A 25,899-nucleotide genomic window follows, 5' to 3' on the forward strand; every position below is an offset into this window, starting at 1 on the left:
CCACTCCCACCTTTCTATTCAACACAGTTTTGGGAGTCCTAGCCATAGCAGTCAAACAAGAAAAAGAAATAAAGGGTACAAGAAAGAGATAAAGTTATCATTATATGCAGATGACATGATACTCTATATAGAAAACCTTAAAAACTCCACACAAAAACTACTAGAACGGATAAATGAATTCAGCAAGGTAGCAGGATACAAGATTAACACAGATAAAATATTCCATTTCTTTACACTAACAATGAAATATCAGAAAGAGGAAGTTAAAAAAAAAATCGCTTTTAAAATCATGTGAAAGAAATACCCAGGAATAGACCTGACCAAGGAGGTGAAATACTTACATGCTGAGAACTATAAAACACTGATAAAGAAAATTGAAGATGATTCAAAGAAATGGAAAGATATCCCATGCTCTTGGATTGGAAGAGTTAATATTATTTATATGGCCATATTACCCAAAGCAATCTACAGATTTAATGCGATCCCAATGAAATTACCCATGACGTTTTCCACAGAACTAGAATAAATAATCCTAAAAATTATAGGGAACCACAAAAGAGTCAAATATGCTAGAGCTATCCTGAGGCAAAAGAGCAAAGCAGGAGGCATAACCCTCCCCGACTTTAGACAGTACTACAAAGCTACAGTACTCAAAACAGTGTGGTATTGGCATGAAAACAAACATATAGATCAATGGAACAGAATATAGACCGAGAAATAAACCTATACACCTACAGTCAATTAATCTTCGACAAAGGAGTTAAGGATATATGAATAGAGAAATAGAATGGAGAAAAGACAGTCTGTTCAGCAAGTGGTGTTGGGAAAGCTGGACAGCTGCATGTAAATCACTGAAGTTAAAACACTCCCTCACACCATACACAAAAGTAAATTCAAAATGGCTTAAAGACTTAAATATAAGACATGACACCATAAAACTTCTAGAAGAGAACATAGGGAAAATATTCTCTGACATAAATTGTAGCATTACTTTCTTAGATCTGTCTCCCAAGTCAAAAGAAATAAAAGCATAAATAAACAAATGGGACCTAATCCAGCTTATAAGCTTTTGCACAGCAAAGGAAACCATAAACAAAATGAAAAGACAACCTGTGGAATGGGAGAAGATATACACAAACAATGCAACTGACAAGGGATTGATTTCCAAAATAAACAAACAGCTCATACAGCTCAATATTGAAGAAACACACAACCCAATCAAAAATGGGCAAAGACCTAAATAGACATTTCTCCAAAGAAGACATACAGATGGCCAACAGGCACATGAAAAGATGTTTATCATTGCTAATTATGAGAGAAATGCAAATTAAAACTACAGGGAGGTATCACCTCACACCAGTCAGAATGGCTGTCATTAAAACGTCTATAAGTAATAAATGCTGGAGAGGGTGTTACGAAAAGGGAACCCTCCTACACTGTTGGTGGGAATGTAAATTGGTGCAGCCACTATGGAGAATGGTATGCAGGTTCCTTAAAAAAAGTAAAAATAGAGTTACCATATGATCCAGCAATCCCAGTCCTGGGCATATATCTGGTAAAGATGAGAACTCTAATTCAAAAAGAGACATGCATCCCAGTGTTAATTAGAAGCAATATTTACAATAGCCAAGACATGGAAGCAACCTAAGTGTCCATGGACAGATGAGGGATAAAGAAGATGTGGTATATATATATGATGGACTGTTACTCAACCATAAAAAAGAATGGAATTTTACCATTTGCAGCAACATGGTTGGACGTAGAGTTTCTCATACTAAATGAAGTAAGTCAGAGAGAGACAAATATATGATATCAGTTATATGTGTAATCTAAGAAAATGATACAGATGAACTTATTTACAAAAAGGAAACAGACTCACAGACTTTATAGAAAACAAATTTATGGTTACCAAAGGGAAAAGGGTTGGGGAGTGATAAATTAGGAGCTTGGGATTAACAGATGCACACTACTATATATGAAACAGATAAACAACAAGGACTTACTATATAGCATAGGGAAATCTCTACTCAATATTCTGTAATAACCTATATGGGAAAAGAATCTGTAAAGAAATACATATGTATAACTGAATCACTTTGCTGTATACCTGAAACTAACAGAACATTGTAAATCAACTATACTTCAGTTTTTTAAAAAAGAAAAAAAGTGAAGCTAAATGCGTACTGTATATATTAGTATAGAATATATGAGATTAGAATTAGGTGGGTTTTTTCCCCCCATTTGAAATTTTAGCACACCTAATTCTGGTAAAATTGAGTATATATTCCTCCAAGGCCTTATAAAATGAGTCTTTGTGTCATGTTTTATCTCTTCTTTTAAAAATAGTAAACTTTGCATGTTGAGAAATCCATAAAAGCAATTGCAGAAAGTACTTATATAGCTCTAGAGTTTTCATTATAGAGGGGTAAAATTCAATTCATTCTTCTTGCAGCAGCAAGAAAGATGTTTGAACATTGTTTCCCCCCAAAAGTAATAATAAAGCTGGACAGAATTAATGAGAAGAATCAATTAGCACTTTGCAAATTCACCAAAGTCATGTAGTCATCTGAGGGATAGTTCATAGCTTTGTAGTATAAATTACAACTGTTTAGTAATGTGTACATGATGGGAGTCAGTGTCACATTGTGATTAAGAGCCGAAAATCTGAGCTCAGAATGCCAGGCTCAAAGCCTGGCTCTGCTACTTAGTTTTGTGACCAGGGGCAACTTATTTATCCCTTCAGTTTCCTCATCTATAAGATGGATTCAATTTTAGTACCTTTCCTCATAGGGTTATTGTAGGGTTATATGGTATAATACATATTAACCACTTAGAGACTGGTACGTAGTAAGCACTCAAGTGTTAGCTGTTCTTATTTATGTACTTCATCACAATCTCTTACTTGTGAGAAGGGAGGAAAAATCCACTTTTATTATTATTTAGAATAGTCTACTTTTGTTTCAGTTCCAATAAATGGACTTCATCATATATAGTCTGCATTGACTACAGGAGGGATGTTTCTGTCCTAATGTCTGACTAAATGAACACAGAGCCTATAAGGACCAACTAATTGCAGGGATGTAAAATAGTTAGAAAGCAGTGTGTACATTTCTTAAAAAGTTAAAAATACACCTGTTATATAACCCAGCCGTTTTACTCCTGGGTGTTTACTCATGAGAAATGAAAACATATGTCCATGCAGAGTTGTACATGAATGAACACATCAACTTTTTTGTAATAGCTAAAAACTGGAAATAGGCCAGATGTTATGAACAGGTGAGTTGATTTTTTTAAATGGTGGTTATTCCATATGTGGACTACAACTCAGTAATAAAAAGGAATGAACTATTGATACATTTAACCACATGGGTGAATCAAAATGATCATGCTGAGTGAAAGAAGCCATATAGAAAAAGAGTACACGCTGTGTGATTCCATTTCTATGAAATTTTAGAAAATGCAAACTAATTTATAGGGAGAGACAACAAACCAATTGTTACTTAAAAACAGTGGAGTTGGGGTGGAAAGGGAGCAGTTACAAAGGGGCTTGAGGAGAATGTTGGGTGTGATATATGTGTTCATTATTTTTATCGTGATGGTTTCCTGGGTATATACATATGCTAAAACTTATCAAATTCTACCCATTAAATATGAATGGCATTTATACTTGTATGACAACGAAAGGTCAACAAGGCTATTTTTAAAAATACAGGGACTTCCCTGGTGGTCCAGTGGTAGAGAATCTACCTTACAATGCAGGGTTCGCTGGTTAGACTCCAGGTCAGGGAACTAAGATCCTATGTGCCATGGGGCAGCTAAGCCCACGTGACACAACTACTGAGCTCGCGCGCCTCAACTAGAGCCCACGTGCCACAAACTACAGAGCCCACGCACTCTGGAACCCACACGTGCCCTGGAGCCTGCATGCCACAACTAGAGAATAGAAAACCCTCACACCACAACTAGAGAGAAGCCCATGCGCCACAACGAAGAGCCCACACGCCGCAACGAAAGATCCTGCATGCCTCGACGAAGATCCCGTGTGCTGCAACTAAGACCTGACACAGCCAAAGATAAATTAAATAAATCCTTAAAAAAATAAAAATACATTTCTTCCATAAACTAAATTGATATAAAAATTTAACCTTTTCTTGGGTTGTTTTATTGCTTCTTTTTAATAGTGAGCTCAATTGGAGTTTTATCGCTAAAATTTAGACTTCAGCTTAGGGTCACTGTCAAAAGATGTCCTACACTCTGTAAAAGATTATTAATGCCCAGTAATAAATTAGAAACTAGAGAGAGTGCTATTTTATATTGCAGTATGTCAGTTGAGTGTGTTTTATCTGTTATGTATGGATTTCAGCAGGTTCAGTACATGGATATATTTCTTTGTGTGTGTACATCTTCAATCCCACATGTATATCTACACTGCAGTTCTTTGAAGAGGCGAGCAGTTTATGAAAGTGTTCTAGAGTGTTTTGAATCATCCTCGATTTTTATACAGCGATTGAGTCATAAAATTTTAATTTATGCATATATTATGAGGAGACTTCATTCAAAGGGAGACATGCATACAGTTATTGTAAGGAGCCATTTCTTATGTTTTTATTTATCAGTTTTTGGATAAAATTGGTTAATAATAAGCAACCTTTGGTAGGGTATTTTAACAGAATTCTGAATATTCTATATTTTAGTCTGCTAATCAATAAAGTTATAAGGAATGTGATGCTTTATCATTATGTTAGGTCATCTGTATAAAATAGGCTACATTTATTCCAAAATGAGAATTACTTTGAAACTTCTAATGCTTAGATATTTAAATGCCATGATTATGCTATAATGAATATTTAAATCTTTGGAGTCAGACATAGTTGCTGCTAATGCCAGTCAAATCTAAGATGACCAAAGAAACCCTGCTTTCATGAATAAGTAATCTTTCTCCTCATGAGTTTTCTGAATAGTCTGAGAATTCATGTGAGAATAGGAAAAACACTGTTTGAATGACATTTTATCTAAAAAAGTGGAGCAACCACAGGAGCAGATGTAGTATATTAGAGTCTGCTTGACCTGTTCACAAGGCTTTGTGAGTTTTGAACTCGAAATAAAATGCTTTGTTTGATTTTAAACATAGCTAACAATGTCAGTTTGGTATCTGAATATCTGAAGCCTTTATTATTCTCAGGAATTACATATTGGTAATCCAATATGAATTCTAAAATAATTTAATGGTTGCTGTTATTTTAACTTTATGATGGTAATAATGTTCTTTTATAAATAAGCCTCCTAAGTTTCAAAGGTCAGTATGACACTGCAGCTTTGACTATGAAATTTCGTACTGGTCATATTACTCTATTTTAAAACACTTTTTAATACCACAGTGAACTGTGTAAAATTCTGTTAAAAATTTGAACTATATTATAGAAGTATCTTACTGATGGTAGAGCCAGGATGGTTCAGTTGTAAGGTGTATTATTAAAAGAAAATTTCTCAACAGGATAATTAAAGGTGAGTACTAAGAAAGACCTTATATTAGACTTAAATCTCTACTGATAACAGTGGACTTGTAGTCTATTTGGGGAATATTCCTGAGGTTTCAGGATAGAGCAGTATCCATTGTACTTGTAAGGCCTCTCAAATCCATCTCCCAAAGAAAGGACAAGAAATATTTTCAGAAAGCAGCTCATCTTGGAAACTAGAACCATGTATATCAAAAGCCTTATGCCTGTGGAGGGCAAAATTTCTCCACTGTAACTCAGAAGAAAATACAGAAAAGGGAATCATTGTTACTGTCTTAAAAAGCCATTGAAACAATGATAGGAAATTTTGTGATTTGTACTTTTATTACTCCTAAACTTTGCACATCTCTAATTAAAATTTAATATTTACTAAACATCTAAGTAGTGTGCCACGGTAAAAGGTATCCAGATAAGTATAGAACAGACCTGCATTTCTCAAGCATTTTATTATTCAGTGGATAGAGGAAGTGGTCATTAGACATGTACCTAACTGATAATAATACACAGTAAATTTTGATAAATGCTATGCATTTATTACCATTTATTAATTCAGTAACTATTTATAGCCTGGCTCCATTGCTGGGAAGATCAGAATGCCTAAAGTATGATCCCTGGTCTCAAAGAGCTCACAGTATAAAGTGGAAGGTAAGCACAAAGAGTATAGAATGATAAAATCTATACTAGAAGCTTCACAGGGAGGGTAGAGACAGAAGCATCGGCATCTTGTTCTTTTTGTGAACAGGTATTCTTGAGGAACTTCTTTCTAGTGGCTTTCACTGTTGTATAGGGTGTGTTTGCAAAACAAGTAGTACAATAGAGGGAATAATTCAAAATGTGCCGCCTTGTTACATTACTGTTCCTCTTTCAAGGAAACATGTATAGATACTTAACCCAATGGGCTCAAATGGGTAAAGACACCGTAAGTAAATTTAATGTATTTCTTCTTGAATTTTACCAATATTTGTTACTGTAGATCAGCCTTTGTACACTCTTCAAAGTAATTAAAAATGAAACATCTTATTTTAAATATCCTTGTAGTTTGAATTTCTAGGTACCTAAGAGGCTTTATAGGTATATCCATACAGAAAAGAAGCGGAAAGTACATTTGGATAATGATTGTCTTTTCAGTGTGCCAGTGTATCATTTGCTATGGAGGTTTTTACATACCAGGTATTCAAACATTGTGTGTATGTGTCTTAGTATAGCGTCAGTATAGTAACTGTAAAGCATTTCAAGTTTTAAGCCATTTTTATGGACTTAATTGTGAAATTTGGAAAATGTTTTTAAACAGAATAATACATATACACATAGGCACATACACAGATATATATGTATTTCCAATAGGTGTCTGAAAGTTATATATTTCCTAGAGTCATATGTTATTGAACAAAAACCAATGGTGAATTGCAAACAAGAAAAAACTATTATATTTTATTATTTTTTAAAATTGGGATTGTGGATTATATTTAATAGTAAATCAGTGCTTCACGTTTTTCTTTATTTTGAACATTGTTATTGAATATAACTCTTCCCTATAAACTCTGACCACATGATATGATTCAGTTTGAAAATGTTAGAAGCAAACTGAATAATGAGAAAAGGTATAGTGTTTACTTGTACTAGGACATTTTAAGAGGAAAGAAAACATGGAAGGAGCATTCTGAATGAGTGGTGAATCACTACCACACATTGCATATTGCCTCCATGAATTAATAGAAGGTGGATTTGTGTGCCCACAATCTGCTTCGATAGACTAAAAATGACAGTCGAGTCTCTTCTTGCTTACAACAAATGATTCTTTCTCAAAAACCTTTAATCATCTAAATATCACCAATGCAAAAATAGGACCCAGGTGAATCAAAGAGTTCTTTCTTTGAGCCTTTAGGAAATAGACATTACCATAGCAAAAAGGGACTTTCTATTATAAGGTTTTGATACCTCTGCTTTATTTTCCATTGCAACAGAGGTTTACAAAGGTAGGCCTGAAGGCTGTGTTAGGATTTTCTAGAGCTTCACCATAGTCATGGTGGATGTTGAAGGGAAGGAACCTTAAGTACATGCAGGAGGAAAAAAAGCCAGACTTTAAAAAGAATCTCAATCTGTTTATTAAAGATGACCGTCACTACATGCATATAATGGACAGTTATGCTGAAGAAGTGTAGTATTCATACAGGGTTGCAGTTTTCTCTGACATAATATTATTTGGAAGATCTATACTTATCATCACACCAGTGATGGTAGGTGTGTAGCTCCTTTTAAAAACAGTTGATACGCTTTAAAATATATTAAATCTCCTTTCTTCTAATTATGACCTTGTTGATTGTCCAAGTCAGTAATTTGCCTTGACACTCATTACATTCCATTTTCTCAATGCAAAATTGTCTGTATCTACATGGACATATCATTTATTATTGTTCCATAATAAAATAATAGAATCCTCATTTGCATGGTCATGGAAATCATTAAATCTGACTCAGTTCTCAGTTTCATCTCCCCCTTTCACCATCTCCAATTCATGATTATCAACGCTTACATCGAAATTTTCTGATTAAAGAAAATTCACGCTGTGCTAATTTCCAAATTTCTGCTCTGATTGTGTCATACTTTTCCTCCAGCAGTTGATCTATGTCTTAGGTTTTATTGCTTTATGGACCAGACCAGTGTTTTATAGGATGTCTAGTAATGTTTTAGGTCATTCAATTAATCATTCCTCAGTGTGTTTATATATTAATCCATTGATGCGCTCATTCATTCATGCATTTGCAAATACATTTGGAAGGCCTACCATATTCTTAGAATTCTACAGAGAACTTGAGAAATAGAAATGACTACTTGGTCTTGTCATCCCAAAGACTGCACAGTATAGTGAGGGCAAGAGATACTTAAGCAGATAATTATAAAATAATGTGATAAATGCAGTAATATGCATCTTCATGGGATATTCTGGAAACATTTGGGAGGAGCATCTTATCCTAGGGTGTCAGGAGAAGCTTCATGAGTAATCAAAGGCTGGGTCTTAAAGGACAAGTGAATGTTGACCAGGTAAGGAGAATATTCTGAGATGAAGGGACTTGAGCAAACACAAAGCGGGGGAAGAGCAGCATTGTGCTTGCAGGGAACTATTAGAAATTTAGTGTTGGCAGATCTTAAAGCATGAGGCATTTGATGTCAAAAGAGACTCAGGACAGTTAGGCAGGGGTCAGATCATGGAGTGGCTTTTAAATCATGTTAAAGAACTTGGACTTCATCTGTGGGTGATTATTAACCACTGAGGAGTTTTAAGCAGGAGAGTGATCTGGTCAGATTTATACTTTAGATGAATCTACTGGCTGTATGTCACAGGGATATGTTAGGAGATCATCAGAATAGTCCAGAGAAGCAAGGATGCAAATGAGGATTTGGACTCCAGGAATGATTACCAAAATTATAATGAAAATGTTCTGGAATTTGGTGAATTGTGAATATACTAAAGACCAGTGAATTGTACACTTCACAAGAGTGAATTTTGTGGTGTGTGATTTATGCCTCAAAAGAGCTGTCATTTAAAAAGGCCTTTGTGGTGAATGAAAAATGGAGAGAGATGGAAATACCTGAGAAGATTTACAAGTTTCATGCTTTGGCGACTGGGTAGATGATTGTGCTACAAAATATAATGGAGGCTACCAGAGAAGGGGACATTGTTGGCTGGAAGGGGTAGTGATATTGGGGGGTAGGTGGTATTGATTTCAGATGTAGAGAGTTTGAGGTCTGTGTAGCATCCACTTGTACTTGAACTGGTGGTTGGCCTACTCCATAGATATAAATTTGGTAATACCTATTGTAGAGTTTCAGTAGCTCCCCCAATTTTTCTGCCTCCATGTATTCCAGAAGTACAACAGAATTTCATTAGTGGCATCCCTCTTGGCATTCCAGTGATTCTCATTCCAGAAATAGGGTATATTAGAATCTACCACGTGGAGAATTATAGTTTAAAAAGGCCTGCCTATCAGAGATGTTAATGTGCCATGTCCTTCATTAGAAATTATTGATATCCGTGATGGTTGAACCCATGAGGTTAGGTACGGTTACCTAGAGTTTTATGTCAAGTGAGGAGAACATTTAAGGGGTCAGAGGGGAAAGTACAGTACCAGAATGCTCAAATGAAGAATGAAAACCAACTGGAGGAAAGACTCTTGGCAAATCACTGTTTTAAAATTATTATTTATTTAGTAAATGAATAAATAAGGAAATGAATGTGATTTCAAGGAAACCAGTGGAAGAATTTCAGGAATGATAGAATGATCAAACATTTCATAATCAAGAGATAAATTCAGTAAGATGAAACAAACTTATCCATTGGATTTGGCAATAAGGAGGGCTTAGGTGACCTTAGTAAGTTGAATTTCAGGGATGACTAGTGAAGTAGTTAGTAATTCTGCAGTGGTCTGTTTTATTCATCCCATTCTCTATTCTTTGTAAATCTCTGCCTTAAATCCTAGAAATAAAAGTTCCACAGGTATTTGTTATACAAGCTATGCATATTGACATGTAAAAACATTTCATTATGCACTGTTGAAGCACACATTTCTACCAGCATTTCTGTCATTGAGAGAGATCCCTTTTCCCTTTCCTACCTTGTGCTTTCTTTTTCTTTGATTCTTCCCTGGATCCCTCCTTTTTCTCTATCATTCAAAAATTAATAATCAGTTTTATTCAGTGTCTTCCTTGCCTGTGACTGAAAGCAGGGGTCTGTCTTTCTGTTTTGTGTGACAACAGCAACAAGTTTTATTTGAACCCTTTATATATTTCCAACTTCCTTTTCCTTCCTTAATTAAGGATGGAGAATTCCAGAATTAGATCTACAACTGTCCTTCCTATTTTTTTAAATTTGTTTAATTTATTTATCTTTGGCTGCGTTGGGTCTTTGTTGCTGCACGCGGGCTTTTCTCTGGTTGCCGTGAGCAGGGGCTACTCTTTGTTGCGGTGTGTGGGCTTCTCACTGCAGTGGCTTCTCTTGTTGCAGAGCACGGTCTCTAGGCACGTGGCCTTCAGTAGTTGTGGCTCACGGGCTCTAGAGCACAGGCTCAGTAGCTGTGGCGCACGGGCTTAGTTGCTCCACAGCATGTGGGATCTTCCTGGACCAGGGCTCGAACCCGTGTCCCCTGCATTGGCAGGGGATTCTTAACCACTGCGCCACCAGGGAAGCCCCTTTATTATTTTTTTTAATACGTATATACTGACTCCTTCACTCACTGCCCTCAACTGTTCATTAAACTGTACTTTTGAAGTGCAGCGATCTCTATTATCAGTCTAGTGGCATTTGATAATCTTCATTCTCCCTGAAATTCAGGCAAAAGTAGAGATGGTTAATTACCCCTTTTTCCACTTTTTGGATTTCTTTCTGGAATTTCTTACCTGCCTGATGTCCTGATTCTTTCTCTGCATTCCACTGGCACCTCCACCAGCTCCTTTAGTGGTTCTCTTCATTCCTCCCTTCCGATGTTTGTATACACAAGGCGACAGCTTTTACCCTCTGTGCTATTCTCCCTTTTCACCCCCACCTTTCTCAAGACACTTCTCACCACCTCTGTGTCACCAGTTTTGCAATGTATATCCCTCCCTAGTCTCTGCCTCCTACTAGACCTTGTCTGCTCTCTCTCACTTTCACCTAAATACTTTCACTTATCGTTCCTACTGTAACTTTAAATTTGATATGCTTAAAGCTGTATTTGATAGATAAGTAGATTTCTTGCTTGATAGAGAGGCAACACATGTCATTAATGTGCACCAAGAAAATATTATTTCAAATACAGAATTCAATTGATCAGGATGTAGAAAAGCATAATAAAAAGTGAACATTGAGAAAATAAAATTTCTTTTGCAATTCTCTTTTTTAGTTCCAAACATTGCGCAAATAGTTTTGAAATGCACATCTGCCACAATAATGTTAAATGTTTATCAGAGTTATCAGAGTCCTAAATTAGCTTAGAAATCCCATTTTGAAATTAAAAAACAAAAATTCACCTTTCTTTTAGGGCTTATGCTTAAAGCTGCCATTATTCTTTCCCACCTAACACCCAAAACTGCACCTCATTTGATTACTTGTTTCCTGATTGAGCAGTAATTTAATGCAATAGTCTTGCTTAAGCAAGTATTACAAGGTAGAGTGGATTATATTTGACCCTTTATCACAAACGTTTAGGCTTTATAGGAATATTAAATAACTATTGATTTTAATGTGTAACATTGTCATCATTCTTCTGATTTAAAAACCGGATGGAATCTCCAGTAAACCACTCACTGCAGCCCACACTTGTTAGCATAATCAATTTATCACACTTGTTTTACAAAGTTGTAAGAAAACCCCACAGAAGGGTGTTACTAAAAATTACAGCTGACGTAAGCTTTTCATATCATGCCAAAGGAAGGGCACTTGACACTACTAAGAAATAAACTCTACTGCAGCCTCTTCAGTCATTTGTCAAGATGTATTATGTGCTTGTCAATATCAAGGGGTAAACACTGTCATTAATCTGCAAGTGAGGAAAAATAAGTAACCACATCAGTGTTCGGGTGCCTGGCTTTTAATGGTAATTCATCTTTATTGCATCTTTCTTCCTTTTAAATTTTCTCCTGTTGTTCCCTTTTCCTAAAATGTGCAGTTACATTGTAATGTTTGGAAAATATATATAATGCATTATTACGATGTTGGCCATTGTGAAATTTGCTGGGTGTGCTTAGTAAGACAGGCACTGACAATGCAGTAGTTAAACTGAGCCAGCATAGATTAGACTAAATGAGAACTCACCAGCTATAAATTTAACAAAGAGTTCATTTTCTAAAGTGATTGCTTTATGCATTTGCAAATAGGAAATAACAGAACATCCAACTGTTTTTTTCCTAGACAAATAAAAAACTTGGATCTTGAAAAGCTTTCTTTAGAACCTTTAAATAGTTATTTTAATTTTAGATGCTGTCGCTGATGTGTTATGCAAAAGAGGGATATTACTTATAGTGGATGTGAAACGAGATTGCATTTATAGCATCTATTATTTGACTTAAATTGCCACTTATGTCTTGATATCTTTCTATGGAGAATCTATGAGTTATCTGTATTAATTAGGTGAATATTCAAATGAATGTTAATGTGTTATATGACAATGTTTTATGTCCATCAGATTTTCCTACAAAATCTAGTGGCATTAGATTTCTCCTTTGTAGGATTTCTAGTTAAAACGAATATATTAGCAGTGTACCCTGTTTATCTAGCAATTCAGTAACAGTTACTCTCAAAGAATTAACAAATCAGAAGCATAACCGTGAAAATAGTTAAACTCCAGGCGATACAAAGGCTGATTGCCAAAATAATAATAAATAATAATAAATCACTATTTATTGGATTTATATCTGTGTCAGATATTGTATGTTGTCTCATGTAATCTGTTGAGGAACACTATGAGGTATGTATTATCATTCTGATAAATTAAATGCCCTTCTTAAGACCACACAGCTAGTAAGTCATGAAACTTGGATTTGAACTCAAGTCTGCCTGGCTCAGAAATCTCAGCTATTATGCAGTGGGTTACACTGCCTCTTAGAGCATTTGCCCATGGAAAATCTTCTTAGATTTTACTGTGAAAGATGTCAGGTGTGTTTACCTAAGTCATTAAAACACCTTAATTAGGCATGAGGTCTCTGCTTTCGTGAAATCCTATATTTTTTAGATTTGTAATTGGCAGTGTTTGTATACCGAACATGATATGTTGAATCGCATAGTGATTAACAGCACAGATTCTGGACACCAGCTGCCTGGGTTCAAATTATGGCGGTGACGGCTTGTAGATGTGTGACTGTAGGCAAGTTACTTAAGTGTTCTATGCCGCAGTCTAATGAGCTGTAAAATAGGCATACTTACGTTGTGTTATTATGAATAATAAATGTTGTAAAAATGTAAAGCAGTTGAGACAAGGCCTGCAAAATTGTAACTGCTTAGTGAGCGGCAGCTATGGCTTACAATTTTAAGAATCAGTGTCTCCAGCTCATGTATTTCTTAACATGAATGAGAATATACCTTCCACTTAGTTCTGGAGTGTCCTTAATATCAGTACTACTTTCCACATTTTCTCCCCATCCCTACCTTGATTCATTCCCATTCATTCATGCTCTGTCTCTTTCTCTCTCTCTCTCAACAGCTTTATTGTGATAGAATTCAAATAGCATCCAGTTCACCTATTTACAGTATACGACTCAATGGTTTTAATATATTCACAGGGTTGTGCAAACATCACCACAGTCTAATCTTGGAACAATTTGGTTCTTCCTAAAAGAGATACTGTACCCATATCCCTCCTCTCCCTGCCCAGCCCTAGGTAACGAGTCATCTACTTTCTGTCTCTATGGATTTGCCTATTCTGGACATTTCCTATAAATGGAATTATATGACATGAGGTCTTTTTTGCCTGGATAGTTTACCTAGCATAATGTTTCAAAGTTCTTTCATGTGGTAGTGTGTATCCATACTTGATTCCTTTTCTTGCGGAAAAATATTGCATTGTGTGACTATACCAAATTTTATTTATCTGTTTATCAGTTATATTCGTTTGGGTTATTTCCAGTTTTTGGCCATTATGAGTAATGCTGCTACGAACATTCATGCACGAGCATGAACACGTTTTCATTTTTCTTGGATGTATACCTAGGAGTGGAATTGTTGGGTTGACAGCCTGATTGTATCTTATGAGAACCACTGTGGCCTACTTGGTCTTCCAGCTTCTAGCCTGGCTCATTCATGAATGTTTTTACCCTGTTGCCAGGGTGATGTTTCTGAATCTTAAATATGATCATGTTAATCTCACAGTCATGGCCTTCAGTGGCTCTTCTATTGTTTGGGAAATCAACTATGAACAACCAAGATAAAGATCTCTGCTTTGGTATAGGCCACATTCTACCGGATGGGTCTTTATGTCCTAATTTTACATTAACGTTTTACCATTTTGTCATTCACCCTCTTCATTCTAGCATATGCTTTTGTCCTTTTTTCTACCTTCAGTGTGCTAACACCTTCATGTTTTTCAAACATTACCTTTAACTGAAGCATTACCTTCTATGAGAAATCTTCTCAGACACAGGTCTCTACCCTAATCCTCATACCCTTCAGATTTAGATGTGTCTTCTCAACTGACTCGTAACAGACATATGGTTAGCAGACATATGGTTCTATCCGAATGTCCATAAGACATTTGGTCTGCACCAAAAGGTCCTTGATATTTGGTCCTATCCAAAACGTCCATGAACATATGTGGTCCATGCCAAATGGTTTTGGACAGGACCAAATATCAAGGACCTTTTGGCTTGGACTAAATAAGACAAAATATCAAGGACCTTTTGGTGTGGACCAAATGTCTCATGGACATTTTGGACGGGACCAAGTGTGCTGCAAGGGTTCTTCAAATACACATCATAGCCTACAACATATTCCATTATAATAGACTATTTGTTTGCCTTTGCCACTAAACCATGAGAACCTACAGAAGAACCTTAACTTTCTTTATAGTGTGTGTTGCCAGCACAAGGAGTTAATAATTCCTGGAAGAAAGAATTGGAAGAATAGTGTCTCAACATAGAAACACTGAACAATTATAAATAGCACGACCATGCATCATCCTTGAAATCAGGCCCCATTAAAATAAATTACTACTAAAATCAAAATAAATTCTGTATGTGCTTTGATAATAAAAAATACATTCCTCCTTTGGTCTATTTTTCATTACACCGTGGTGCCTAGGAGTAAAGATAAATATGAAAAGACTCTCAGCTACATGACTTTCTAAGTTGTATTGTTGGCAAGTTATTCTGAATCGTGGAATAATAGTAATGTGTCGTGTTTGTATCTCTCCTTATAGAGATACTTATTTTATATTAACTTTCCAACATCCCTTTGAGAGGGGCATGGCAAATTACTCATTTCTATCTTACATGTCAAAACATTGAGGCTCAGTAAGTAACCAGAATCACAACACTTCTTCTAAAGGTGCTAAATGTCTGTTGAATTTAAGTCCAAACTTAACAGAAAATCACACGAAAATTAATAAGCTAATTTAAAATTTTACCTTTACCAAGGGAAATAAATGTAGGAAGTGGGTAAAAGAAGGTTAGAAGACCCTATGATCACATTTGGCCCTAGTTTCCTGATTAAGTTTTCATCCTTTCTCATCTTTTTGGTTAAAACCAAATGCTCTAATGTTATTGATGATAGCTCTAGTACTTTAACTTTAAATTAAATAAATGAATCAAATGATAGGTAGTGTGACTACTGAAATCATTTGATTATCAGAAGACATGATAAACTTATTTTTTTCTGTGTCAGATTCTAAAAGTCATTAATCCCCAGCAGGGCTTGTTTTTCAAAGCCTATTGAAAATTACAGTACTGCAGTTTTATTTGTACAACTGTAATTATTATTATAGCTTACAAATGTCATCAGATAGTTTTTATTTTATCAGCGTAATTTGATCATATATGAATATTTGATTATATTCATGATTTATTTTCAAGTAGGATAATGGTTATGTTTTAAAATGGCCTTTTTAAAATTTATTTTTCTCTTTTTTATTGAATGAAAGATTCTTTACATTTTATAGTGTTTTACAATTTTCAGAAGTTTCACACGAATGATTTCATGTAATCTCATAATAACCCTTTTTACCCCACCCCATATTGTCCCTCCCCTCTCCCCCCGGCCACTGGTAACCACTAGTTTGTTCTCTACATCTGTGAATCTGCTTCTTTTTTGTGTTATTCAGTAGTTTGTTGTATTTTTTAGTTTCCATGTATAAGTGATATCATACAGTGTTTGCCTTTCTCTGTCTGACTTATTTCACTTAGCATAATGTCCTCCAAATCCAGCATCTTGCTGCAAATGGCAAAATTTCATTCTTTTTTATGGCTGAGTAGTATTCCATTGTTTATCTATGTACCGCATCTTCTTTGTCAGTTCTTCTGTTGATGGATACTTAGGTTGCCTTCATACCTTGGCAATTGTGAATAATGCTGCTTTGAACATTGGGGTGCATGTATTTTTCTGAATTACGTTTTCATTTTTTTTGGATACATACCCAAGAGTGGAATTTCTGGGTCATATGGTATTTTTATTTTCAGTTTTTTGAGAAACCTCCATACTGTTTTCCACCAATTTACATTTCCAACAACAATGTACTAGGGTTCCCTCTTATCAGCTTTCCTCGCCAACATTTGTAATTTGTGTTCTTTTTCATAATAGCCATTCTAACGGGTGTGAGGTCATATCTCATTGTGATTTTGATTTGCATTTCCCTGATGATTAGTGATGTTGAGCATCTTTTCATGTGCCTGTTGGCCATCTGCATTTCCTCTTTGGAAAAATGTCTGTTCAGTTCTTCTACTCATTTTTTAATTGGCTTGGTTTTTTGTTGGGTTTTTTTTTGATGTTGAGTTGTATGAGCTGTTTATTTTTTTATTTTTAAACATCTTTATTGGAGTATAATTGCTTTACAATGGTGTGTTAGTTTCTGCTTTATAACAAAATGGATCAGTTATACATATACTTATGTCCCCATATCTCTTCTCTCTTGCATCTCCCTCCCTCCCTCCCTCCCTCCGTATTCCACCCCTCTAGGTGGTCACAAAACACCGAGCTGATCTCCTTGTGCTCTGTGGCTGCTTCCCAGTAGCTATCTATTTTACGTTTGGTAGTGTATATATATCCATGCCACTCTCTAACTTTGTCACAGCTTACACTTCCCCCTCCCCATATCCTCAAGTCCATGCTCTAGTAGGTCTATGTCTTTATTCCTGTCTTGCCCCTAGGTTCGTCATGACCTTTTTTTTTTTTCTTAGATTCCATATATATGTGTTAGCATATGGTATTTGTTTTTCTCTTTCTGATTTACTTCACTCTGTATGACAGACTCTAGGTCCCTCCACCTCACTACAAATAACTCAATTCTGTTTCTTTTTATGGCTGAGTAATATTCCATTGTATATATGTGCCACATCTTCTTTATCCATTCATCCGATGATGGACACTTAGGTTGTTTCCATGTCCTGACTATTGTAAATAGAGCTGCTATGAACATTGTGGTACATGACGCTTTTTGAATTATGGTTTTCTCAGCATATGTGCCCAGGAGTGGGATTGCTGGGTCGTATGGTAGTTCTATTTTTAGTTTTTTAAGAAACCTCCATACTGTTCTCCATAGTGGCTGTATCAATTTACATTCCCATCAACAGTGCAAGAGTGTTCCCTTTTCTCCACACCCTCTCCAGCATTTATTGTTTCTAGAATTTTTGATGATGGCCATTCTGACTGATGTGAGATGATATCTCATTGTAGTTTAGATTTGCATTTCTCTAATGATTAATGATGTTAAGCATTCTTTCATGTGTTTGTTGGCAATCTGTATACCTTCTTTGGAGAAATGTCTATTTAGGTCTTCTGCCCATTTTTGAATTGGGTTGTTTGTTTTTTTTGAAATTGAGCTGTATGAGCTGCTTGTAAATTTTGGAGATTAATCCTTTGTCAGTTGCTTCATTTGCAAATATTTTCTCCCATTCTGAGGGCTGTCTTTTCGTCTTGTTTATGGTTTCCTTTGCTGTGCAAAAGCTTTGATGTTTCATTAGGTCCCATTTGTTTATTTTTGTTTTTATTTCCATTCCTCTAGGAGGTGGGTCAAAAAGGATCTTGCTGTGATTTATGTCATAGAGTGTTCTGCCTGTGTTTTCCTCTAAGAGTTTTATAGTATCTGGCCTTACATTTAGGTCTTTAATCCATTTTGTGTTTAGTTTTGTGTATGATGTTAAGGAGTGTTCTAATCTCATTCTTTTACATGTAGCTGTCCAGTTTTCCCAGCACGACGTGTTGAAGAGGCTCTCTTTTCTCCACTGTATATTCTTGCCTCCTTTATCAAAGATAAGGTGACCATATGTGCGTGGGTTTATCTCTGGGCTTTCTATCCTGTTCCATTGATCTATCTTTCTGTTTTTTTGCCAGTACCATACTGTCTTGATTACTGTAGCTTTGTAGTATAGTCTGAAGTCAGGGAGCGTTTCCATACAAATTGTGAAATTTTTTGTTCTAGTTCTGTGAAAAATGCCAGCGGTAGTTTGATAGCGATTGCATTGAATCTGTAGATTGCTTTGGGTAGTATAGTCATTTTCACAATGTTGATTCTTCCAGTCCAAGAACGTGGTGTATCTCTCCATCTATTTGTATTATCTTTAATTTCTTTCATCGGTTTCTTATAATTTTCTACATAAAGGTCTTTTGTCTCCTTAGGTAGGTTTATTCCTGGGTATTTTATTCTTTTTGTTGCAATGGTAAATGGGAGTGTTTTCTTAATTTCACTTTAAGATTTTTCATTATTAGTGTATAGGAATGCAAGAGATTTCTGTGCATTAATTTTGTATCCTGCTACTTTACCAAATTCATTGATTAGTGTATGAGCTAATCAATGAATATATGTTGGGTACTAACGCTTTGTCAGTCATATCATTTGAAAATATCTTCTTCCATTGAGTATGTTGTCTTTTCATTTCATCAGTGGTTTCCTTTGCTGTGCAGAAGCTTTTAAATTTAATTAGGTCCCATTTGTTTATTTTTGTTTTTATTTCTATTACTCTAGGAGATGGATCCAAAACAATATTGCTGTGATATATGTCAAAGACTGTTCTGCCTCTATTTTCTTCTAGGAGTTTTATAGTGTCCGCTCTTACATTTAGGTCTTTAATCCATTTTGAGTTTATTTTTGTGTATGGTGTTAGAGAGTGTTCTAATTTCATTCTTTTACATGTAGCTGTCCAGTTTTCCCAGCACCACTTATTGAGGAGACTGCCTTTTCTCCATTGTATACTCTCACCTCCTTTGTCATAGATTAATTGACCTTGATAAGTGTGTGGGTTTATTTTGGGGCTTGGGTTTATTTTCGGGCTCTGTATTCTGTTACATTGATCTATGTGTTATTTTGATACACCACATTAATGAATTGAAGAATAAAAATCATATGATCATCTCAATAGATACAGAAAAAGCTTTTGATAAAATTCAACATCCATTTATGATAAGAACTCTCCAGAAAATGGGCATAGAGTGAACATACCTTAACATAATAAAGGCCATATATGACAAACCCACAGCTAACGTCATCCTCAATGGTGAAAAGCTGAAAGCATTTTGTCTAAGATTAGGAACAAGACAAGGGTGTCCACTCTTGCCACTTTTTTTCAACACAGTTTTTAAAGTCCTAGCCACAGCAGTCAGAGAAGAAAAAGAAATAAAAGGAATCCAGATTGGAAAGGAAGAAGTAAAACTGTCACTGTTTGCAGATGACATGATATTATACACAGAAAATCCTAAAGACACCACCAGAAAACTACTAGAACTTATCAGTGAATTTGGTAAAGTTGCAGGATACAAAATTAATGAATAGAAATCTGTTGCATTTCTATATACCAACAACAAACTATCAGAAAGAGAAATTAAGGAAACAGTCCCACTTACCATCACATCAAAAAGCATAAAATACCTAGGGATAAAACTACCTAAGGACGTAAAAGACCCCGGAAAACTATAAGACACTGATGAAAGAAATTAAGACAACACAAACAGATGGAAAGATATACTGTGTTCTTGGATTGGAAGAATTGATATTGTTAAAATGACCATACTACCCAAGGCAGTCTATAGATTCAGTGCAATCCCTATCAAAATACCAGTGGCATTTTTCACAGAACCAGAGCAAATAATTTCAAATTTTGTGTGGAAACAAAAAAGACCCTGAATAGCCAAAATAATCTTGAGAAAGAAGATCAGAACTGTAGGCATCACACTTTTCGACTTCAGACTATAGTACAAAGCTACAGTAATCATAACCGTATGGTACTAGCACAAAATGACCTTCTTAATTTTTAGAAATATAAACTGAACTAGTTTATGTATGAAAGATACTTATATGGAATTTGTATAAAATAATATGAGGGGAGGGTGAATGGGAATGGAGAGGAAACAAGATTGTCTATAGCTTATTGTTTGAGGCTGTGTAATATATACATGGGTGTTCATTTTACTCCTTTCTCTATTTTTGTATATGCTTGAGTTTTTACATACCAATGTGTTAAAATATTTTCTATTTTTGCCTTTGTGATATTATTTTTTTGCCAAGGGTGGAGCAGAAGGTCAAAGAGAATATTGATATTTTGAATTTCCAATTTCAAAGCTCCTACCAGGAGCTTTAAATGTAAACGTTGCGTGTGGTGGTTTGGTGATAAAGAACTTTGGTGAAGAGACCAGACTGAGTGTAATGATAATTCCACTGAGATCTTGAAATACTCCTGTTTGAAGAGCAAAAATGTCCTACTGGGTGTTCCAAAGAAGAGCAAAGTTTGTGAGAAGGCCAAGGACAAGTTGAATATCATATTAAAGTACTGATAAGATTGAAAATGATACTTGGGTCCTTCTGGGTGACAGACTATCTTAAATTCTTTCTCAACTGTACCATCATATTTTCTTCCCTTTTCATCATTTTGTATAACTTCTTTTGTTTAGTGTTAGCTTGTTAAATGATATGTTTTAAACTGGTTATTAATTCAGTTTGGTTTTGCAAGAGTAACACTTCCTGATATTCTGTTTTGAGCTCATAACATATTTGCATGTACTTTTTAAAATCCTGATTATTAATGGTTTACCTTTAATGAAGGTAATAGCATTTTATTTATGAAAACAGGAAAACACTGTGAAGCTAAAGCAGAACTGTACTTTCTTGCTTTTTTCTGGTAATGCCCCTTGGATATAAGAATTCAGTTAGTTATTTTCCCTTTCTAATTTTACTAACCATTTCAGAGAAGTTGGTTCAGCACAATCATTGCCAGTTCTACTCCAAATCAAGAAATCTTTTAAATATCCTTAAAAGCTACCATAATAAGCCCTTGGCATTGTGTGTCTTTAGGGGATAGTTTTCTTTTTCAGGTATTATATTTACTTAATGACATGAAGACTGAGTGGAGGAGGATGCAATAACTTAGCCCAGGAAGATGGAGAAGAAGAGTGGCCACTTGGATCAGTTAGATTTTTAGGAAAAATGAACATTTTAATGGCCTTGTGATTTTCATCACACCATTTGGAGGCCGTCCTAACTTACAAGTGGGTTCCTTTGAGGTTGCATCAAAAGCGCAGGGCACTTTCTTGTTATCCTTATCAAGGGTTTGACAGAGTGTTTACTCAGTGAATGTTTGTGAGTTTAAAAAAACCGAAATGCTATTTGATGGGTTTCTTGGTCATTGCTGCAAGAAGATGACCTTTATGGTGAGAGCATACTGTGATATATTCATATGGATCCTTTTATGATGTTCCTAGTTCTAGTATCAATACAAAGTACCACCTCATCACAGGTGACTACTTCAGTCTGTTTTCCATATAGAGTTCTCATTGCCCTATAGAGTACAAGGCTGGAATTCTTTCAGTGGTACTGTTCTTCTAATGACTTTTCTTTAATTTTTTGGTTTTAGTTCTCTTGGTGCCAGGCTTACAGTAAACATTAATTGCTGTTTATAAATCGAATGGATGAAGGAATAATTGCTAGCTGTGTAACATGGGGAATGTTAAAGTTCTCTGAATGTAAGTTTCTTCATATGTACAACAGAGGTGATACTACCTAACTTTAAAGATGTTAGTAAGATAGATAGATATAGCTTATATAAGTTATATATCAATCTTTCTATCTTGCATAGCACAGTAATTGGCAGATCATAGGTACCAAGGAAATGTTAGTCCTCTTTTCTCCCATCGTACCTTGTACTTTTAAAGGGATGTTGCTCACATCCGTACATGTTGCACACTGGACAACTTCATAGGGTGACATTCATGTAGCATATAATATGAATGGCACCACTGAAGACATGTGACCTGAAACACTAAATATAATGACTTTGCATTTTTAACACTCTGTGCCAGTGATTCTGAAAATGTGAGCAGTTAAAAACTCTTGCATCAGAATTAACTAGAAGTGATTTCTAAAAATGCAGATTCCTGTGTCCCTCCAGATCTGCATAAGCAGAATTCCTTGAGGTAGAACACATAGATCTGTATTTTAAACAGCTTCTCAAATAATTATTTTAATAGCTGTATTGTGATATAATTCACATACGAAACAATTTACCTATTTCGCCCAAGTCTTTCTTTTCTTTTCTTTTCTTTTTTTTGCTATTAAGATTTTTCTTTTAATATTCCATGAGATGTCTTGATTGTACATTTTCCAAAGCACTTTTCCAGCTGCATCTCCCAACCCTTCCAAAAGATTTCTCCAGTCTGTCCAGTGCAATAAAAGATGCTTGATTATAGTTCTGTCCACCTTCTCTTTTCGAAAGCAAATAATCCTAAATGACTTTAATGGTCATACATTCTTATCTAATAAGGAAAAACATTTACAAATATCAGAAACTCAGTTTTGAGACACTTGCATTAAGTTTGAACTGAATCAGCATTTTGTGGGTTTTAAAAGAGGCAGCAGTTGGAATTCACGACTTACTGACAAACACATTTCTGCTGAGGGAAGGGGAAGACAGGGATGGTGAATGCTGCATTTCTCCATTGGCCCCAAAGTGCTAATTCCACAAAGGGATACATCAAAAGCAAACATACAACTGTGGTTTTAAAACTTTTTACTGCAATATAACAATGAAGTAAACAGTAATTAGACACCTACCAATTTTCCCCCCAAAACAAAGCAAAAAAAAAATGTAAACAGGAAAATAACTCTGCCTATACTTGTACAGCTTCTCCAATTTTTTTTTTTTCCATTTCACAAAGCCATTATCCAGTGTTGCCATAGAATAGGGACCATAGATTCTAGGTAGCAAAGACTCTTTCTGAAACCAATGTTAAGTCAAAGAAGTATAAAGCAGGGCATTACACTAAGTTTCTGGATCTAGTACACTACAAGAGTGAAACCTAGGAAAAGTTACCTACTGTTTTATAGAAGAAATAAAGACCTGCAAAAGCTGACTTTTGGTTGTACAATATTGTACACGCTGTGTGGATTTGTGGCATCTGCTAACTGAAGCAGGCATGCACGGTGTTCATCCCCGCCCTGCATTCTAGATCCCCTCTTCCCACCCCCAACAATCCACTACCTTCTACCAAGTATGTGGACGTGAGCCCAAGTCATCCCAGACGATCCAGTGAACAAAGTTAGTGTAATGCACTGGTGTGAAGTGTGAGATGAAAAAAAGTCCCTTTCGATCTTCATCAAAGTTTTGCTGTAGAAGAAAATTGGCAGCCAAGTTCTCATTCCTCTCAGAAGCAAAATATGCTTGTATCACGAGTCCTTCAGGAAATCCTAATGCCTTTAACCTTTCTATAGCTTCTTCTTCCTGAGGCGTTATTTGAATGTAGTTCATATGACCACTTCCAGCTTCTGCAATTCCTCCACTGCCACTTCCACCCCCTCCTCCTTGACCCCCCACTTCTTGAACTGGTTCGATATAACATCTGAATAAAATGCTCCTGATGGTGGCTAATTTGCTGCAGTAACTGAGGATTTTCTTGACCTGTCTGTTGTAGCGATGCTGGAAGCAGGGAAGGATTCTGTTGAATAATTTGTCTCCTCTGTTCAAACTGAGGCTGATTCCGTAAAAATGCAAGAGGGTGTGCTCCAGAACTTGTTGTAGTCGTTGCTGTCGTAGTTGCTGCAGCTGCAGCCACTGAAGACTGAGGAGCCCCACTACTCGCTGCTGGAGGGGGGTCAACCACGGCCTGACTTTCTCTATCTCCGGGAATTCCCATTAAAAGATACTCCACTGCTCTGTCAGGGTTGTTGAAACTGGCTCTCAGGGCTGCGATTACTTGCTGTCGTTCATAGCCCATTGACATGATCTCAGTTACCATATTCTCCTAAGACTGACTTGTCACAAGTGCACTTGTTGCATCTTCAGAAAGGTTTGACCAAGAAGAATCACCTGATGTACTGTCAGTTGACGTTGGGCTAGCAGCCACTGGTGTTTCTGCTGGCTTTTCTGCAGGTTTCTCTTGTTTCATTGCACTAGCAGGTGCAGGTTCAGAAGATGCTGTCGTTGATGCTGGAGTGACAGATGCAGGTGTGGGAGTGGGGGCCAAAGTGAGGGCAGGGGTTGGGGCCTGAGCCACAGCTGGTGCTGTGGAGGAACTAACTGTGGTAGTGGTGGCAGAATTAGATTGCTGAGTTGTAGCTGGTGCTGGTGGTGTCACTGCTTTGGGTCTTGTCACCATAAGTACCACGAAGTTTTTCTCATCAATTTTATATTCTTTTAGAGCAGTATCATTATTGAGAATTTTGCCTGCTAAATTAATTTTTGACCTGCTACAGGAAAGGCATCTTTACCCTTTTCAGATTCAGTCTTCTCATTCAGTGCTCTTACCATCTCGTTTGGGTCGATGTCGATCTTGAAGATCCGCTGCTGGAGGGTCTTCAGGGTGACCAGCATGGTGCCGCTGTGCAGCAACGCTGCCCAAGTCTTTCTTAATTATACTGAACCATTGCTCTCTTGGTTCCCTAGTTTAGTGCTCTTTGCCAGAGGAAAACAAAAAAAGAAATGCCCCCACCCTTTTCTTTCTTTGTGATTCTTCGTGGCTCCAAAGTAGCAAATGTTTGTACACATTGTCTTGTACATGTTTCTTCCGGAACTTTCATCACACTCCTTCATTCTTAGGGCTTGATATCTATCTTTACTTCTACTAGTTTGCATGTGCGCATGCATGCGTGCACACAGAGATGCACACACACACACTCAGGCTGAGAGTCAAATTAGGTTTGAACTGTGGGTCTACCACTTTTAGGCAAGATACACTCTCTTGGTTAACTGAAAAATGAGTTCATAGTGTTGTGTGAGAATAAAATGGAATGAAATGTAAGGTGCTTAGTATATTGTGTGACAAATGAGGCTAATAATACCTATTTCATCAAGCTGTGAGAATAAAATGGAAGTTGCTTACCATATTATGTGGAACATGCTGAACATCTGAAAATGATAGCTATAATTAAATTGAAGAGAGTAATATGCACCCCCTTATATTCCATAAAGTTACTAATTTTAATAAATTCATCAAACATGTGTTGATTACTTACTAAATGCAAGATACTGTGCCTATGGTGCGGTAGGGGACATAAGTATAAATATTTCTTGAGCTCTGCCCTGAAGGACCTTACCATCTATACAGTACACAAATAACCACATATAATAAATATTTCATAATGGAATGATAGAATAAATGCTGGTGTAGATTTGCAAACAAATTGTTATCAGAACACAGAGGAGAAAGAATTTTAATTTCAGACAGGGGTGAGGTCAGCTTTCATGAAGGAGGTAGGTAGTGTTTAGTCTGGGACTTCAAGGATGGTGA

At 36.1% G+C, this 25,899-nt stretch overlaps 1 protein-coding gene and 1 pseudogene across 1 annotated transcript in view; one reads left to right on the forward strand and one right to left on the reverse strand.

Moving 5' to 3' along the window:
* The window catches only part of IL1RAPL1 (interleukin 1 receptor accessory protein like 1), a 1,361,040-nt gene that overhangs the window by 433,459 nt on the left and 901,682 nt on the right, over positions 1-25,899 (forward strand). The window lies entirely within an intron of this gene.
* On the reverse strand, positions 23,658-24,983 carry LOC116747718 (annotated as a pseudogene).

This window comes from Phocoena sinus, chromosome X, assembly GCF_008692025.1.
Source record: "Phocoena sinus isolate mPhoSin1 chromosome X, mPhoSin1.pri, whole genome shotgun sequence".
Taxonomy (NCBI): Eukaryota; Metazoa; Chordata; class Mammalia; order Artiodactyla; family Phocoenidae; genus Phocoena; species Phocoena sinus.